This window comes from Trichechus manatus, unplaced genomic scaffold (assembly GCF_000243295.1).
Source record: "Trichechus manatus latirostris isolate Lorelei unplaced genomic scaffold, TriManLat1.0 scaffold00040, whole genome shotgun sequence".
Classification (NCBI taxonomy): Eukaryota; Metazoa; Chordata; class Mammalia; order Sirenia; family Trichechidae; genus Trichechus; species Trichechus manatus.
The window spans coordinates 11,116,652-11,136,646 of NW_004443976.1; the positions used below are offsets into that span (position 1 = coordinate 11,116,652).

Genomic DNA, 19,995 nt, shown 5'->3' on the forward strand with positions numbered 1-19,995 from the left:
GAGGGGGCAGGGGGATTTGACTAGCTGCCTTAGGAGCCATCTCATTATGAGCCTATATTCTAGCTAATGAGGATGATGGACTTTGGCTACATCACACACTCACGAAGTAAGAAGCCCACTATGAAAACTCTGAGGAGATGGGGTGCATTTATCTCTCTATAGATTCAGGTGAGCCAGACACCTCAACATTATCAAAGGCTTGATTCAGCCAAATCTCTCTGTATTCCTTTGACCACTATTTCCTGCTAAGTATAAAGAATTTTCAGCCCTCAGCTCGGGATATAGGTCAGGCTAGGCAGGGGACCCCCAATGGCTAGCGGGTTGCTAATGGCCTGCTGGATATGTCCACCTAAATGTCCCACCACCACCTCTAGCTCTACATGTCTAAAACCTGAACTGATCCTCCTTTTGCCGCACCCAGAATTCCCAAAACGATTTTCATGTTTCTGCCAATGGTGTCATTGTTCTCCTAGAAACCGAGGCATTCAGCCTTTGTCAGATCACTCTTAATTATCCCCTTTCCCAGCGTGCATTCACTTATGTGGTCACCAAATTAACCCGGGCATTTCCCAGTCTTTTGCCCCTGGAGCTCCCCACTCCAAAGTCTCCCATTTCTCTCTCTCCCTCCGCAGACTTCTCTCCCTCAAATTTCTTCTTGGTCCAATCCAGCAGTCTACACACAACTATCAGAATAATCTTTCTAAAATCCTACTTTGTACAGAGCATCATTCCTGTCTCCAAGCTTGCTCTGGTGATCTACTGCCTTTGTGATAAAGTACAGACTACATAGTCTGGCCTTCAAGGCCCTCTCAAAGCGACTCCAACTCACTTCTACAGTCTACATGCTGTAGTTCACCTATGTAAGTCCAACCAGGCTCATAGCAAACACTCGCTTAATATGCCTTAATGAAAAGGAAAGGATGAGCAAATGGTTTAGTGGCTATACCTCCAACTGCAAGACTGACAGCACTTTCCAGAGAATACCCCAAATCCTGAAAAAAATCACCATCTACAGATGAGATTTTCACTGGTATGAAAGGCTGAACTTGGGTGATGCTAGGTTACAAAGGGACTGGGATTAGGGTCACGGGCAATTATGACTTTTCTATAGCCCAAACTTTAAACCCAATTTACAGCATTAGAATCCTACAATTCCCAAAGCAACATATTTTGCTTGTGTAATAAAAACCAATCATAACAGCTATTTTTTAATTCTAAAAAAGTATATACTTTGACCTCAACATGACGAAAAAGTGGTTTTATAGAGAAAAGAAAGTCTTGGATTCATCACCCTTGAGTTTAGGCACCGTTCTAAAGCTTTGGGAATTTAAGCATAGCTAGAAAATGTGCACACACATCCCACCATGAAACTTATATTCTAATAGGGAAGACAGACAATAAGCAAATAAACAAATTTATTTCTGCCTGGACATAATAAGTGCTATGAAGGAAAATAACCAGGGTAAGAGGATAAAGTGTGGCAGGGGCTATCTCTGGATGAAAATAGCACTGATGTTCATGGGTGTGTATATATATATATATATATACACACACCTATATATAGAGAGAGATTTATCTCAAGGAAATGGCTCACATAGGCCGTAGAGGCTGGCAAGTCCCAAGTCCATGGGTCAGATGTCAGGCTGGAGGTGTATCCTGACTCACATAGCTGCAGGGGCTGATGACCCAAACATTGGCAAGTAAGATGGCAGGCTGCTGGCTCACAGGCTGCAGATGCTAATGAATGCCAACACTGGCAGGCAATATGGCAGGCAGCTGGCTCAAATCCCAAGAACTGAAGGGCAGATGATGACGAGCTGGAATCAGGATCCGGGGCAAGCAAGCGAGATTTGCCAGAACGTCCACATATATACATTGGATGCAAGCCACACCCTCAAGGAAACTCCCCTTACAACTGATTGTCTGATCGCATCGGATCACATCATGGAGGATGACTACATCATTACATAACTGCCTAACCATTGAGAATCATGGCCCAGCCAAGTTGACACACAACCTTAGCCATCACAATAGGGTTCTTTTCCTCCATAAAGTTGTTAAGGGACTTAAAATAAAAGTCTATTATATAAAATGCAACAGAAAAACAAAATTAAGTAAGAACATAAAAATATGTGCAGATGTCTTAAATAGAGATGTTTATGTTATTTTCCACATAATGCCTGGCATAGAGTGGGTGCTCAATAAATATTTGTTGAATGAATAACTTGCTCAGGGGTCTCCTTCAGGGAACAGAATGCCACAGCCTTCAACCAGACAATAAATTATCCCTTCCAAGATAAGGAGGAGACCCTGGGTGGTGCGAATAGTTAATGCAATCAGCTGCTAAGTGAAAGGTTGGAGATTCACGTCTACCCAGAGGCACCTCAGAAGAAAGGCCTGGTGATCTACTTCTGAAAAATCAGCTGTTGAAAATCCTGTGGAGGACAGTTCTACTCTGACATACATTGGAGTCACCATGAGTCAGAATCAACTCCATGGCAACTGTTTTTTTTTTTTTGTTTGTTTGTTTGTTTTTTCCCCAAGATAAGGAATGGTAACCAGTTCATGCCTGATTAAAAAATATCTATGTCCGGCTGGTTCCTGACGCTTGGCCCAGACAGCCATAAATAGTCCAGCCTGGGAATCCCTGTACCACCTAAAACGGAAAAGAGAATTCCATTTGTTGTCTTTACTGCATCCTCAGTAACTTCTTAAGCAAATGGCACGTACCGATTATACAAAGCAGCCCTGCCTCCTAAACCTAGGCTCTTCCATCAGAATTGTCCCCTAAATTTCAAACTCCAGTTGGCTGTTAAGTCAACAGAAAAGCAGGAATTGGGTGGAGATATTTTTGTTCCAAACCTCCTTCCCATTCCTTACCTTTCCATTGTGTCTGTCTGAGAATGCAGTCTGCTCCCGGCCTCAGGACCCCTTGCCAGCAAGGAGCTTTCCCCCTTCGCAGGCCCCCAGGTGTAGCTTGCTGAAAGGGGGCTCTTGAAGATAAGAAAGATGAGGACAACGTAGGTTGTTGCTATCACAGGACTTCTCCTGCCCTGGTTGCTGGTCCTGGAAGGAAAGAGCGCTTGTCTTTATCCAGGAGGGTAAACTGAGGTAGCGAGAGTCTCTGCTTAGCCTTTTTTCTCTTATTGTTGGAAACTGAAATCCTGCCATGTTCCCATGAATCTCTCGGAGTCAGCATATTGACCATATGTACTCAGCTTAAACATCTGCTCGTCTATGAATTTAGGTAAGCTATGAAATATTGCGTATGCCAGAGAATCCAAATGGATGGACGTTGTTGTTGTTAGCACCTGTTGAGTTGGTTCCCAGCTCGTGGCAACCACACACACAATGGACTCGCTGCGGATCGGACCATTGTGATTCATAAGTTTTTTACTGGCAAGTTTTCAGAAGTAGATTGTCAGGCCTTTCTTCCTAGTCCATCTTAGTCTGGAAGCTCCATCATAGCAACACGCAAGCCTCCACTGACAGATGGGTGGTGGCTGCACATAAGGTGCGCTGGCTGGGGTCGGGTCTCCCACAAGAAAGGTAAGAGTTCTACCACTGAACCACCCTGCCTCCATTTCCATGAATCTCGTGGAGCGTGTCCTGATTTCCTCCCTGGAAACCTATCTGAACTGTGGAGTACCTCCCATTCTGGAACCACCTGCGGCCTCGTGGGCTTCCTGGTTTCGGAACCTCTGCTCTTCCAAGCTTCAGTCTTCACTGTCAGCCCTGGCTCCTATCTCGGCCCATTGCCTACATCCCAGAGTGACTGTTGCCTCCACAGAAAAGAATTGCTGATTTGGTTGACACCTGGCAACCCCAAGGGCTGTTGACATCACACCTACATAAACAATGTGACTGTATCTAGAGAAAAAGGTTATCTGTTCTCATACCTTTACGCAAACAAGATGGTACCTATTTTACCTACTCCCATATCAGACCAATGAAATGACAATGCTTAAAAGAAATGGAGTGTTGCTTACCGAACTGAGCTGATTTTATCAGGCAATTCAGCCAAATTCCCATTACCAGATAAATCAATGAGTCAAAGTTATCAGGATTAAAAGGTAATGTATTCAGCCATTTACCAAATATTTGTTGAGTTCCTGGCGCTATTCTAGGCCCCAGGTATAGAGCAATTAACAAAAGAAGCTAAGTCCCTTCCTTTCTGGAGCTTACAGAAAAGGGAAACAGAAAATAAAGAAACATATTAATATGTCAGGCAGTGATAAGTACCAAGGAGAAAAAAATTAGCCAGGTCTTTTCAATATTTACATTTACAGGAGCGTTTAGGGCAGCAGCCATGACTTATATATCTATAGCCTCAGCACCAGGCATGTAGTAGGTGCTTAACATTTGTTGAATGAATAACAAATTTTCAATGAATGTTTTTAAGCTCTGAATCACTTTCTTTGCTCCTCTCTGCTGCTGCTGTTTCCCCCCTTTTTCTTTCACCAAAGCACTTTTTAAGTTTAGAACTCTGATAAAGAACTCCCCCATTTCAAAAAAATGATCACTGAAAACAATTGACGAAATATAAAAATACTGGTGGCTAACAAACACAAGTAGAAACAATCGAGATTGGAAGATAGATGAAGTGGAATTATACAATAGTCACACGCTATGAGTCGGAATCAACTCAACGGCAACGAGTAACAAACATACGAATCATAATCCACCTTGCTCCCAATCAAAAACATTCAAAATAGAACAGCAAAGCGTCCATATTTCATCCGACACATTTGTGAGATTTTAAAGCATTAGACTACAAAGTGCAAACAAGAGCAGATGGAAACCAGCACTCTTGTGTACAGTGCTCTTGGTGTCGGTCTTCCTGGTAGGTAGTTTAGGGTTGTGTATCAAAAACCTGAAAAATGTACAACTCCTTTGATCCAGGATCTCCACTTCTAGGAATTTACCTAAAGAGAAGCATTACTACAGATCTTTACGGATATCATTTGCAAAGAATTTTTAAAAGCTGTTCATCATAAAGATCTTCATCAAAGCTTGTTTAGCAAAATGTAGAAACAACCGAGATCAGAAGATTAAGTGGAATTATGCTATAGTCACATAATATAATAGTATGCAATTGTTAAAACATATTACAGAAGGATTTTAACAAGGAAAGATGTTTATAATATGCAGCTAAGTGAATAAAGACGTTAACTCAACAATATGTATAATATGATCCTGTTTTTGTAAAATAGAAAAACATACAGGCATTACACATAGAAAAAACTCTGGAAAGACAGACCAAAATGTTAACCGTGGTCATCTCTGGCAGATGAGGTCACAGGGAGTTTTCTCTAATCTGTTCTTCCTGTTTTTTTTTTTTTAACCAAAAAATGTATTAAGTGTATAATTAGAAAGACATTTAAAAAAAAAAAAAAAAGAACACATTTAGCAATTTAAAAAAAAATGCACCAACAAGCCAGGAAAAGACATGGAGGAACCTTAAATGAAAATTGCTAAGTGAAAGAAGCCAGTCTGAAAAGGCTACATACTGTATGATTCCAACTCTATGACGTTCTGGGAAAGGCAAAACTATGGAGAAAGTAAAAAGATCAGTGGTTGCCAGGGGCTTGGGGGAGAGAGGGAGGGCTGCATAGGTGGAGAAGAAGGGATTTTTAGGACAGTGAAAGTATGCTGTATGATACTTTAATGGTGGATACATGACGTTATACATTATACATTTCTCAAAAAGCATAGAGCTGTCCCTGGGTGGTGCAAATGGTTAAACACTGGATTCTTAACCAAACGGTTGGCTGTTCAAACCCACCCAGAGGAGCCTGGAAAGTAAGGCCTGGTGATCTGCTTCTGAAAGGTCACAGCCTTGAAAATCTTACGAAGTGTCATTCTACTCCGCACATTTGAGGTCGCCGTGAATCAGAATCAGCTTGACTGTAACTAACAACAGCATAGAACTGTACAACACAAAGAGTGAACCCTAACGTAAACTCTGGAGTTTAGTTAATAATAATATATTAATATTCATTCATCAATGGTAACAAATGTACTACACTGATGCAAGATGTCAATAATGGGGAAACTGTGTGTGGGGTGGGAGGGAGGTATATGAGAACGCTATACTTTTTTTTTTAAATTTTTTATTGTGCTTTAGGTGAAAGTTTACAGAGCAAATCAGTGTCCCATTCGATACTTTGTACATAAAGTGTTCCATGGCATTGGCTGCATTCCCCACAATTTGTCAGCACTCTCCCCATTCCTGCCCTGGTTTCCCGCTTTCCTTTCATCTGGATTTTCTACCCCTTCCTGCCTTCTCATCTTTGCTTTTGGGCAACTGTTGTCCTTTTGACTTATATAATTGATTGTTCTAAGGAACATGTTCCTCTCGGATGTTATTGTTTATTTCATGGGCCTGTCTATGGTTTGGCTGAAAGGTGTTCTGTGGGAATGGCTTCAGTTCCAGGTTAGAACGGTTTCTTAGGGCCATAGTCTCGGGGGTTCCACCAGTCTCTGTCAAACCAATAAGTCTGGCCTTTTTTGTGAATTTGGCTTTTTGTTCTACATTTTTCTCCTGCTCTGTCTGGGACCCTCTGCTGTGATCCCAGGTAGAGCAGTCAGTAGTGGTAGCTGGGCACCATCTAGTTCTTCTGCTCTAGGGGCCATGTAGACTGTGGTCATATAGTCTGTTAGTCCTTTGGACTAACTGCTCCTTTGAATCTTTGGTTTTCTTCACTCTCCATTTCTCTGGAGAGGAAGAGACCAATAGTTGTATCTTAGATGGCCACTTGCAAGCTTTTAAAACCCCAGACACTACTCACCAAAGTAGGATGCAGTACACTGTCTTTAGGAATTATGTTGTGCCAATTGATACAGATGTCCCCCTTCAACGTATGGTCCTTCACTTTCTAGCCTAGGAAAGTTGTCCCGCAAGGTGTTTGCTTATGTCTAAGAAGTTTCCATGACTGTGCCCCTTGTGTGCTCTATTGTCTATATTAATATACATGCAGCACCTACAATTATGTATGTAGGAATATCCACGACCAAACCTATACACGCAAGTGGGTGTGCTCCCTTACACCTGCCCATACCTCTTTAGCATACCTATCTACCTATGTATCCATTCATAGATTATTGTTTGTTGATACTATTGTTGCAGGATTGTCTCTGTTATAGTAATCACTGTGTTGTTGTTATGTGCCATCAAGTTGGTTCCAACTCATAGTGACACTATAGGACAGAGTAGAACTGCCCCTATAGGGTTTCCAAGGAGTGGCTGGTGAATTCGAACTGTTGACCTTTTGGTTAGCAGCCCAGCTCTTAACCATTGTGCCACCAGGGCTCCAGTAATTACCGTAGCTGCCCTTCATTCTTGCATTCCTCTCAGTGTCTTCCTTTGCCTTGGTCATGTTGTGCTGACTTCCCCAATATAAATACGTGTCTTCTATCTAGTTAGTAATTTTTCCTCCCTCCCCTCCCATACCTGGTAACCATCAAATAATTTTTTTTTCTGTACGTAAATCTTTTCTTGTTTTTTTTTTTTTTAAATAATAGTGGTCTCATACAATATTTGTCCTTTTGTGATTGACTTATTTCACTCAGCATAATGTCCTCCAAATTCATCCATGTTATGAGATATTTCTCGCATTCATCATTATTCTTTATTGTTGCATAGTATTCCATTGTGTGTATGTACCACAGTTTGTTAATCCATTCGTCTGTTAAGGGGCACTTAGGTTGTTTCTATCTTTTAGCTGTTGTGAATAATGCTACAATGAACATGGGTGTGCATATATCTATTCGTGTCACAGCTCTTGTTTCTTTAGGGTGTATATCTAGGAGTGGGATTGCTGGATCATATGGTATTTCTATTTCTAGCTTTTTAAGGACTCTATACTTCAGGCTCAATTTTTCTGTAAACCTAAAACTGCTCTAAAAAAATATCTATTGATTTTTTTAACATGTACAATTCTTTTTTTATGGAACATTTTATTATTGTTTAGGTGAAAGTTTACAGAGCAAATTAGTTTCCCATTCAACAATTTATACACAACTTGTTTCAAGTCTATAAATAAATAAGGATGCACCCAAACCAAATAAAGCAAGATAATTTCCTCAAAATTCTTTGTAAATGATAGAAAATATTTCCTAAGCCTATGGCTTTAGGAAGGATCCCTGGTGGCGCAATGGTTAAGCGCTCGACTGCTAAAGGAAAGGTCTCACCAGCAGCACCTCAAGAGAAAAGAACTGGTGATCTGCTCCTGTAAAGATTACAGCCTGAGACAGGTGTAGCAAGGGTAAAAAGCACCCAGGGGCAATCTCTAAGTTTGGGCCCCCCCCATCAACAGGGGTGGTGTGTGATTCAATGGCCTCCACCAGGAGGGAGGAGGTGACTCACTGGCCAGCCTCCTCTGGTGCCTCCTTGCTCTCTAACTGCCCCCCCCACTACCCGTCTGGCCTAGGAAAGCCTATGGGTAGTTCTACTCTGTCATATAGGGTCGACAGCATGCAACAACGGCTTTAGGATCTTTTTAAAATCCAGCCTTTCAGTCAAGTCACTCCAGTAGATACAAGAGTCACCTGGGTACTCTGATGTGGGTAAGCTTCAAGAAGAGTGTTCCCAGTTCTGTGGCACAGATCATAGGAATGAATGCCTTCTGCTATGACTCCCTAATTAGACCAAGCTGATGTTATATATAATTCCCTCCTGTAAACATATATACTAGCTCAGCAGATGAAAAGTGTCCACCCTACAATCTTTTCAACTTGTATCTGCTAGACAGCTATTCACTGACAACATAGTGGTTTGGGGGACTTTGAACGGTAGAATTACCTGGAACTTCAATTTTAGCTAATCTGGAATATAAGGATTGCATCTCTGTAGGTCACTTGTGTAGTGGCAGTTGTCTCAATACGAGGGGAATGACACCCCACCCATTTATAATTACAAACTAATATGGTGAAATGACAGTCCATGGGATCTCGGAGGATATGTCACACCAATTTTCGTCAATTCCCATGTGGTACAACACTGGTGTTGACATACACTTTTTAAAATTAAAACGAGGGTTTTGTGGCCTTTACATGGAAAACATTTTCCGCTCAAAAGTAGGAGATTCAGCTTTCTTCAGGAGCGCGCATTGTACAGAGGCCAATTTTGACTTACAAACTCTGAACTGCAGAAATGAAACATCCAGGTTGCATGTTAATCATATTATAAGTGTCCCTTCCGTGAAAAGAAAGTAAGCGTAACTATCCTTTGAAGGGGAGCTGGACCAGCAGAAGAGAAGACACTAACTTAAGTGCTGGGGACCTGCTAAGGGGGTGCAGGGAGGCCAGTCTCTAAGTATAGCTGTTTAACAATTTTCTGAAGGTCATATGTTAACTCTGATGAAAAAACAGCAGAGACATGACATTCTGGAAAAGCAAAACTATAGAGACAGTAAAAAGATCAGTGGATGCCAGAGGTTCAAAGGAGAGAGGGAGGGATGAACAGGTGGAGCACAGGGCATTTTAAGGGCAGTGAAACTATTCTGCATGATACTGTAGTGGTGGACAAATGGCGTTAGGCATTTGTCGAAAGCCTAGATCTGTACAACACTGAGTGAACGCAAATGTAAACTATGGACTTTAGTTAACAGTAATGTATCAATATTAGTTCATCAGTTGTAACAAGTGTTCCAAATGAATGTGAGGTGTTAATAATAGGAGAAACTGTGTGCAGGGGGGCAAGGTGTTCTATGGAGCTCTCTGTATTTTCTGTGCAATTTTCCTGTACACTTAAAGCTTCTCTAAAAAAATAAAGTATATATATATATATATACACACACACACACAAATTAGTGCACAAAAAAATGGCAAAGAATATTTTCAGCCAAAAATTTTTAAGTCACTATCTATATATTTTAGTAACGTTCTTTAGAAGCATAGTGACAGATGACATTTAAATTAAATTAACCTGTTTAGTAAAATAAACTCTATTTTAAAAAAACACTTTTTACGTGTTTAAAAATATATATATTAGAGGAAGCAGTGTGAAATCGAGAGGCCAAAACACATAGAGAAGGTGATCAAAGAGTGGTGCAATCCACTGTCCACCCCCAGCCAAAAGAGCAGCCCCACCCCTTCTCAGGGCTCCCCACCCTGATGGGAGAACCCAGTCATATCTCTGCTGGGTGATATTCCCGCTCACCACCTTAAGAATTCAAGGGTTTAGTCCTTTCAGCCAAATCAGCCCATCACAGGTGATCTTGCTTGTTACTTCCCTTCTCTGAACCTCAGTTTCTTCATCGATAAAATGAACAGGTTGAACCAGATGATGCTGTTGATGGTTGCCATGAGTGATTGCGTCTTGCGCCCTCCTAGTGAGGCTGAGAGCCCTGCCTCTCCTTGACTAGTTTTCTAATACGATGGACGATTCAGCTCCCTCCTAGATGGGTGGGGGCAGGTGACCAATAACAGCTTTACTCATGCCCAGGTTCCTTTGCTACGCCCTGGAGAATCACTGAACATGCAGACTGAACCACCTTCCAGTATATCTAATGTCTGGTGTATTAGTTTCCTACGGCTGCTCTAACAAATTGCCATAACCTTGTTGTTTTTAGGTGCTGTGAGTCAGTTCCGACTCATAGCAACCCTATGTACAACAGCAGGAAACACTGTCCGGTCGTGCACCATCCTCACAATCATTGCTATGTTTGAGTCCACCGTTGCAGCCACTGTGTCAATCCATCTCATTGAGGGTCTTTCTCTTTTTCGCTGACCCTCTGGTTTGCCAAGTATGATGGCCTTCTCCAGGGACTAGTCCCCTCCTGATAACATGTCCAAAGTGCATAAGATGAAGTCTCACCATCCTCCCTTCTAAGGAGTACTCTGACTGTACTTCTTCCAGGACATTTGTTCATTCTTCTGGCAGTCCATAGTATATTCAATATTCTTCGCCAACACCGTAATTCAAATGCATCAATTCTTCTTCCGTCTTCCTTATTCATTGTCCAACTTTCACATGCGTATGAGGAGATTGAAAACACCATGGCTTGGGTCAGGCGCACCTTACAAGGTGACATCTTTACTTTTAAACACTTTAAAGAGGTCTTTTGCAGCAGATTTGCCCAATGCAATACATCGTTTGATTTCTTGACTGCTACTTCCATGGGTATTGATTGTGGATCCAAGTAAAATGAAATCCTTGACAACTTCAATCTTTTCTCCATTTATCATAGTGTTACTTATTGGTCCACTTGTGTGGACTTTTGTTTTCTTTATGTTGAGGTGTAATCCATACTGAAGGCTGTGGTCTTTGATCTTCATCAATAAGTGCTTCAAGTCCTCTTCACTTTCAGCAAGCAAGGTTGTATCATCTGCATAATGCAGGTTGTTAATGAGTCTTCCTTCAATCTTGATGCTGTGTTCTTCTTCATACAGTATAGCTTCTCTGATTATTTGCTCAGCATACAGATTGAATAAGTATGGTGAAAGGATACAACCCTGTCGCACACCTTTCCTGACTTTAAACCACGCAGTATCCCCTTGTTCTGTTTAAACAACTGCTTCTTGGTCTATGTACAGGTTCCACATGAACACAATTAAGTGTTCTGGAATTCTCATTCTTCGCAATGTTATCTATAATTTGTTATGGTCCACACAACCGAATGCCTTTGCACAGTCAATAAAACACAGGTAAACATCTTTCTGGTATTCTCTGCTTTCAGCCAGCTCCATCTGACATCAGCAATGATATCTCTCGTTCCATGTCTTCTTCTGAATCCAGTTTGAATTTCTGGCAAGTGTTGGTAGGGCTGGTTAATTCTGGAAGCTCTAAGGAAGAATCCATTCCTTGTCTCTTCCAGCTTCTAAGCGCTGCCTGCATTCCTTGGCTAGTTACCCCCATCCTCCATCTTCAAAGCCAGCAGCATAACATCTTCCAATCTCTCTCTCTGCCCCTCTGCTTCCTTCTGTGTTGGCAACCCTCCTGCCTCCCTCTATAATGACCCTTGTGCTTACATTGGACCCACCCGGATAATCCAGGATAATCTCTCTATCTCAAAATCCTTAATTTAATCAGATCTGCTAAGTCTCTTTTACCATATGTTGTGGTTGGGTGCCATGGAGTCGATTTTCAATTCATAGCAACCCCATGTGACAGAGCAGAACTGTCCCAGGGTTTTCTAGGCTATAATCGTTACCGGAGCAGATTGCCATGTCTTTCTCCTGCAGAGCTGCTGGGTGAATTCGAACCGCCAGCCTTTCAGTTAGCAGCCGAGCATTTAACCATTGTACCACCAGGGCTCCTTTTTTACTATATAAGGTAACGTATTCACAGGTTCTGGGGAATTAGGATGTGGACAGCTTTGGGGTGCTATTATTCTGTCTCCCACATCCAGGGTTCCAATTTTCATACTTTCACAGCATTTGCCATTTCTGCACATCACCTTTGAATGTTTCTTTGTGTTGACCCTCTGATTTTTTTAAATTAATTCAAATCCAACTTCAGCCCCATCTCAACCAATCATATGTATGAAATTATGGAGTTGATTGCTAGTCATATTTTTTCTAATATTTCTTAAAATAAATACAGAACTATTAAAATTTCAAACGTTCATCTCCGTAACACCTAACATCATTTTGTGTGCCACCAGTAGTATACAGACTATCCTTTGGGTAACAAAATCAGAATCCATCCTCCTGATTTTACAGAGAAAGGTAATTTGTTCAAGAACAACACACCAGCAAAGAGAAAAACTTCAGCTATACCTACAACTTGGTCCTCCCCGTCTCAGTGCTCATTAATCACAGTTTGGAAGTACGTCAGCTCTTTCTTAATAGGATCCCTACATTGATGATTCATGTTGACTAGGGCTCTGTTCCCCTTCTGTTACACTCTTGGATATTTTATATTTGGAACGCAGGTTTGCCTATTGCTTCCGTGTCAACCAACATTCACACATCTGACTCATCTGAGTTGAGCAGTTGCCTGTTTACCTGACCCATATCTGGACAGCATCCAGGCCCTGGGGAAGCACGAGCTGAAAAAGGAGATTGGTGGCCAGGGGTGACTTTGTACCGTGTCCCTTGGCATCTGTCCCAGCTGCAGATTGAACTTTGAAACCACTTCTGAGAAGGCGGAGTTCTCTTCCATCCCACACAGTGTAGGATGACATATTTGCCCTCTTCTTACATAACAACTGGCATGCAATAAAAATAGCTAGCAATTATTGAATGCTTACTATGGGAGAAGCCCTGTGATAAATGCTTTACAAACATTCATTCACAATAACCCTATGAAGTAGTCGTTAATGTTTCCACTTTACAGATGAGAACACCCAGTCTCGGAGAAGTTAAGCAACTCACACAGCTAGGGTGACAAAGTTAATATTCATAGATTGTCAGAGACACAAGAGAACTTAGAAATCCATCTGGCACATGAAGAAGCAGGAGAGGTTGAGTGGCCTGTCCAAGGACACATCATCATAGAGGCATGGGCAGAATCCAGATCTTTGACTCTCAGACCAGTTTCTTTCATATTATCTCTGTTTAAGCCATTGCTTCTTGAATGATTTTTTTCAGGTGGCTGCCTGCTCTGCTTCTTTTTCTTGTCACTCCGTACATCACTCCTTCCTAGTGATCCCCATCATTTTCCCTCTGAGTGAGTCCCAGAGTGACCTGTCTCAATATCTCCCTCTGACCCAGAAAGTGGTAGAAAATCTCCAGGAGTCCATATTCATTAATTTGGAATTAGTAATCATTAACCAGAAAAGGATTAACGTTTACCTCTATCTTTTCCCCCAAAGAAAGGGATTGCTAAGCAGATACATAGTGGAAACAAGGTTAATGCGGTCATAATCGAGAAAAGAACTGGTTGGGTCAGAGGGAGGGGAAAAGGGGACTCATTGCTTAAGGGATAGATACTAAGCCTCTGTTAAGAATGATAGAAAATTTGGAAATAGATAATGGTGATAGTTGCACATGAAGAGCACAATGAATGTCCCACTGAGTTGTACAAATGAAGAATGTTGAAAGGGCAAACATTTTGTTACATAGAAATTTACTATTTAAAAAAACGACTTGTTAATGAACATTTTAATCCAATAAGAACCTAAATGCCTACCAACAGGGGATTAGCTAAATAAATTGTAGTATATCCACACAGTGGAATCCATGCAGCCACTAAAGATGATGTCATAGAACAACATGTAATGATATGAGGACTAGTTCTGATACAGCAAATTGAAAGCGTGGCTACAAAATAAAATTATTCCACTTTTATCTTTATAAATATATACCCATACACACAAAAAAAAAAAAAGTCCTGAAAGGTATATTTATAAAGAGTGGCTATCGCTGAAATGGTTTGTATTTTCTTTTTTGTATTTATTTGTCCAAATTTTCTACAGTGAACACCGATTACATTCATAATCCGGGGTGGGGGGAAGCAAAATACTTTAAATATAGTCATTAAGAACTGCTGTTTTCTGAAGGCTGTGCTCAAGACCACATATACAAGAAAACAGGGAATCAATCATAGACCACTTTACAGAACTGGTCACATATTAACCTTTTACCAGTTACCCTATCCCTTTAGAAAAATGGGCCTGGGATATAAACAGGTTCACAGAAGAAATACAAAAGGCCAATAAACATGTAGAAGATCCTCAACCATATCATTAATAACTAAAGAAATGTGAATTAAAAGTATGATGAAACATCACTTCTTGCTTATCAGATTAGCTAAATTCAAAACAAATGATAAATGCCCAGTGCTGGTGAAAGAAGCAGGAGAACGACTCTCTCATACAGTGCTGGTAGGAGTGAAAAATTCTACCACAATCTCAGTTAACACGATAGATTAAATACATGTATCTCCACTTCCTCCTGAAACCCTACAAAAAAGACAGGAAAAGAATTTTAAAACCCAAGGACAGAGTACCAGAGAGGAGACAACTATGGACAAGAGATGCCCACAGAATCTTGGAAGACAGAAAGTAGACTGGTGAGTGTTAGCTAGTGCAGTAGATCAGAGAAGGCTGAAAACAAAATGGCAACCAGAGGAAGCAGTGTCACGCCTCTGAACCCTAGAAAGAAGACTTGAAAAGGTACTAGCTATGTCAGAAGGCAGAGTGGGTGGGACTAAAAATAGGAAGCTCAGTTGAAAATAAGCTGTGTTTACAAAGCAGACAGGGACTTACTTTACAGTCAAAATAATTGGCAAGCAAAGGCAATCACCTCTCTCCCACTCCACGAAGCAAATCCTGCTGAAACTCCAGAACCCCAGAGATGAAGAGAAAATCCTAAAAACTTCCATAGAGATAAAACCAGGCCATATACAAAGTATTAGGAATCAAAATAGACTTCTCAAAAATAAACTAGAAGCTTAAAGACAATGGAGCATTGCCTTTAAGATTCTGAGGGGAAATAAAACATAAAATAATAATCATGAAGAGTGTGCTTCTTAGTTCAAGCAGATACACGAAATCAAATGGGCGGCTCCTGTCTGGAGGCAGGATGAGAAGGCAGTAAGGACAGGAGCTGGCTGAATGGACACAGGAAACCCGGGGTGGAAAGGGGGAGTGTGCTGTCACATTATAGAAATTGCAACTAATGCCACATAACAATATGTGTATAAATTTTTGTATGAGAAATTAACTGGAGTTGTAAAGTTTCACCTAAAGCACAATAAAAAGAAAAAAAATAAGAAAAATGAGAGGATAAACCCAAAATCCCACGTCCAAATTATAGGAGTTCCAGAAAAACAGAACAGAGACAATAAAGGGGAAGAAATTATTTTTTTAATACTAATAACCAAGAACTTTTCCCAGAATCGAATGACATGAATATCTATATTGAAAGGGTCTCCCAAGCGTGCAGTACAATGAATGACAAAATGCATACAAGAAGTACGTTCTGGTGAAATTCCAGAACCCCAGAAATGAAGAGAAAATCCTAAAAACCACCATAGAAATAAAACCTGGCCACATATGAAGGATTAGGAATCAGAATGGAATTCTCAAAAATAGACTAGAAGCTTAAGACAGTGGAACATTGCCTTTAAAATTCTGAGAGAAAATGATTTCCAACTCAGTATTCTAAACCTTAGCCAGGCTCTTAAACAAGTATAACGATGGAATAAAGGCATTTTTTTCAGACAGTCAAAATCTGAAAAAAATTACCTCCTATGTATTGGAAGATGTGTGACACCAAAATAAGGAAGTAAATGAAGAGGAAAATGTAGGATGCAGAATAGAGAGGATCCATACAAGAGAGTGAAAAGAGAATTTCTAGGATGATGCTAAGGGATGTCCCAGGAGAACACTATGCAGTAGGACTAGAGAACAACCAATCCTGACTGGAGCACTAGAATGGGCCTCCAGAAAGGATGTCTCTAAGGAATTTTTTTTAAAAAAGGAAAAAATATAGAAACTGATAGATCTGATGTGTCTGATCACATTGAGAGGAATCGGTGATACGTATGTATGTAAACAGTAAGCAAATGAAAAACTGAGGCAATTATCAACTCCAGGGAAAATAAAAAGTTTTAAAGAAAAGAAATATAATAATATACTACATAACTCAGAGGGTAACATTTACATAGCCATAACATACTTACATAATGTAACCATGAATATTGATTTAACCAAAATTTGTGATATAACTATATTAAGAGGATGAAAGAGCACTAATGTGGAGATAGGGTGATGTAAGAGTGCTACACTCTTAGGTTTCATAATAAGAAGTCAATTAATTGTTAGTGAAAGATAATGACTAAAACAGAAAAATAAAGAGATAGCCAAATGGGCAACTCATTCGGAAATAGAAATAACTAAAAGAATTGAAAGCATTTGTCTCCGGTAGGGAGAACTTCGAAGTGGGGAGATGGGGCAGGGAATAGCTATTTTTCATTATAAGTTTTGTGTTGCTTTAATAAAAGTAGATATTAAATTTTAAATAATAAAATAGTATGACATTTCTTAGGGGAATCCAGACAAATGAATCAAAACTGTAAATATACATATAACTTTTCATCCAGTAATTCAACTCCTAAGAATTTATTCTAAGGAAATAACAGAACTAGTATGCAAAGATATAAAGTAAAGCAGAGGGTCAGTGAAAACAAAGAAAACCCTTAATGAGATGGCTTGACACAATAGCCACAACAATGGACTCAAACATACCAACAATCATAAAGATGGTGCAAGACCTGGCAACATTTCGTTCTATTACATGTAATGTTTCCGTGAGTGGCAGCAGACTTGACAGCAACTAATGAATGACATGCAAAGAGGTATATTCAATGATGTTCACTGCAGCATTGTTTATTATTACAGCAATAAGTTGGAATAATTAAACACCCGTCAATAGATTGGAGATTGGTTTAATAATTCATGGTACAGCCACACAACTGAACAAAACACAGCTGTTAAGAAGGACAAGGTAAAAGCTTATGAATTAACATGAGATAATATTCAAGAGACATTAAGTGGAAAAAGGTTTCAGGACAGTAAGTAGACTTTAACATTTAAAAAAAAAGAAGTGTTCTAAAAGTACATAAGTCTATGTACCAACGTGTTAATAGCTGTAATCTCTGGGGATGGGATTATGTGATGACTTTTACTTTCTCTGCATTGTTTGAATTTTTATCAGCTGTCATATACTATCAGGAAAAAATATGTCTAGTTGCATTTAGAAAATAACAGTAACTCCAAAGCCTGACGAATATGATCCTAAAGTTTATGAAACACTTTCACAATCATTGCCCTACTTAAGTATCACAGAAAATCTCAGAAAACAGAGACATTTTGCCATTTTGTAGAGGAGAAACCAGGTTCAGTGGGGACGTGAGTGTGACAAGAAGCCAGGAAGTAATTGCAAGCCCCTAATGCAGTCAGCTCAGTTCTATTTCGATGCATCACACTGAAGGTGTCTAAGTCAGCACCAGTCTCAACACGAGGAGCTCCCTCTGCCACCCAGAAAAGCGCTACCTGGCCAGTCCAGGAAACAGAAAAGCCAGTCAAGGGGATCTGAATCTTAGAGAGATGTGGGCAGATGATGTGGTTTCAGAAAGCCACCAAAGCAAACCCCTTATTTCACCCCCACAAGGACATAATCAACATCCCAGGGCAAAAACTAACCTCAGCCTTCAACAATCCCCCCACCACAAGAGCAGAGAGAGTCCTCAGACCACCAGCAGCCTCCTTCCCTGGTGTCTCTCAGGCTCACCCTCACCTGGCCCATACCTTCTCCAATGAGACCTCCCACACCCCACCATCCCAGTGTACCTGGTCCTGTGTCCCAGGCCTCCGCTGATCAGATCAACAGCAATACACATGGGCCCGCTCTGGACCAGATGAAACAAAGTCGCAGTCAACAGGAAGGGTGAGGATCACCGTCTGACAAAAGAGGCACAAGAACAGGAAGTGGGTTAGGACCAGGAAGACTGGGGCCACCCTGCCGTCTAGAAGCTAGGCAACCCTGTCAGCCTCATTGCTCAGCTGAGGTTGAGCAAGACTTCAGTGCCTGCGAAGGAAAAGAAAAAAAAAAATCAAGTCCTAACTCCTTAGCTGGAGTCCTTGGATGGTGCAAATGGTTAACATGCTCAGCTACTAATGGAAAGGTTGGAGGATGAAGTCCACCCAGAGGTGCCTGAGTCTACTTTCGAAAATTAGCCATTGATAACCCTATGGAGCACAGCTCTACTCTAACACACGTGGGGTCGCCATGGTCCAAATCGACTCAATGGCACCTTGTGTATGTGTGAACTCCTTAGCCAGGCTTTCAAGGTTCTCCATTTCCACTGCAGGCATGTAACCCACTGCTCTTCTAAACAAATGCTCTGTTCTCTCCCCACCCTACCCCCACTTTTCTGCTTCTGTCCCTGTATTTGGAGGGTACAGGCAAGAGGAAGAGCTATCCCTTATTGAGGGTAATTGATGAGTAGACGTCAACCTTGATTTTATCCCCAAGGGAGCCCAGCACAGAACCAGGCATAGTATATGACTTGGTACAGGTAGACCTGACCTTCCACTTTAAGTGGTGAAATCTTGAGCAAGTTGCTTGGCGTCTCTGAGTCTCATTTTCCCCATCTATAAAATGGAGATAATACCAGTGCTGACCTCATAGCATAATTGTAGGGCTTAAATGAGAAATTGTGTGTAATTGGCTTGGTACAAATCCAATTAGCCCCTTTTAGCTGTTAGTGGTTGTCCCTCTGCCTTTCTGCCTTTCCAAATCTGACCCACTTCTTCAGTCTTCACCAGATCAGGATACTCTAGTCTGAAGAGTCACCTGAACGCCTCTCGCCTCTACAAAAGCTGTAGGTTTTATCTGTCAATTAGTCTTACTCTGGTAGCATAGTGGTTAAGGTGCTAGGCTGCTAACCAAAAGGTCTTCGGTTGGAACCTACCGCTAGCTCCGTGGGAGAAAGATGTGGCAGTCTCCTTCCATAAAGATTTACAGCCTTGGAATCTCTATGGGGCAGTTCTACTCTGTCCTATAAGGTCTCTATGAGTCAGAATCGATTCAACAGCAGTGAGTTAAGCTCTATAGAAGAAGCACCAGTGTTAAGAACTGTTACTGAGGTCCTTCACTAATCATTACTTTCCATGATGATGTTTTTTCTCCCCAAGATCACTCTGTGAGGGTAGGGGCCACATAGATTCGTCTCTGTGGCCTCAGGAGACTCCAGAAGAGCACTGGAAGTTAGTCCATAAATATTTGTGGACTTTAGAGATACTATGGAAACAAAGTATGCAGGTAAACTCAGGAACCAGCTGAGGAAGCCACAACAGTGGGGCTGACATTTTGCAAGCTGTGCAAAAGCCTTGCATGAGAGCAGGGCCAGGGTCAGGGGACCCTTGGTTATTCTCAGCTCCTCTGAAAATTCCCTAACACCCACAGGGATATGGAATGGGGGAGCACACTGAAAGCCACAGCTCCATCTGCCTGGAAGTCCTGCTCCCACCCATCTCGCTCATCTCCAGGAGGAAGCTTGCAGAGTCTGCAATATCCTTACTCAGTTTCCCTTGAGTAGAT

General features: G+C 41.1%; 1 protein-coding gene across 2 annotated transcripts in view; it reads right to left on the reverse strand.

The window, feature by feature from the left end:
* The window catches only part of NDEL1 (nudE neurodevelopment protein 1 like 1), a 51,987-nt gene extending 33,620 nt beyond the window's left edge, over nt 1-18,367 (reverse strand). The window contains exon 1 of one of the 2 annotated variants that reach the window (XM_023731077.1): nt 18,243-18,367. The gene's annotated coding sequence lies outside the window, so the exon portion shown is untranslated. Of the gene's footprint in view, nt 1-2,880; nt 5,317-18,242 lie in introns of those variants that run through there. The other variant, XM_023731078.1, reaches the window with a different exon arrangement.
* Nucleotides 18,368-19,995: the final 1,628 nt, after the last annotated feature.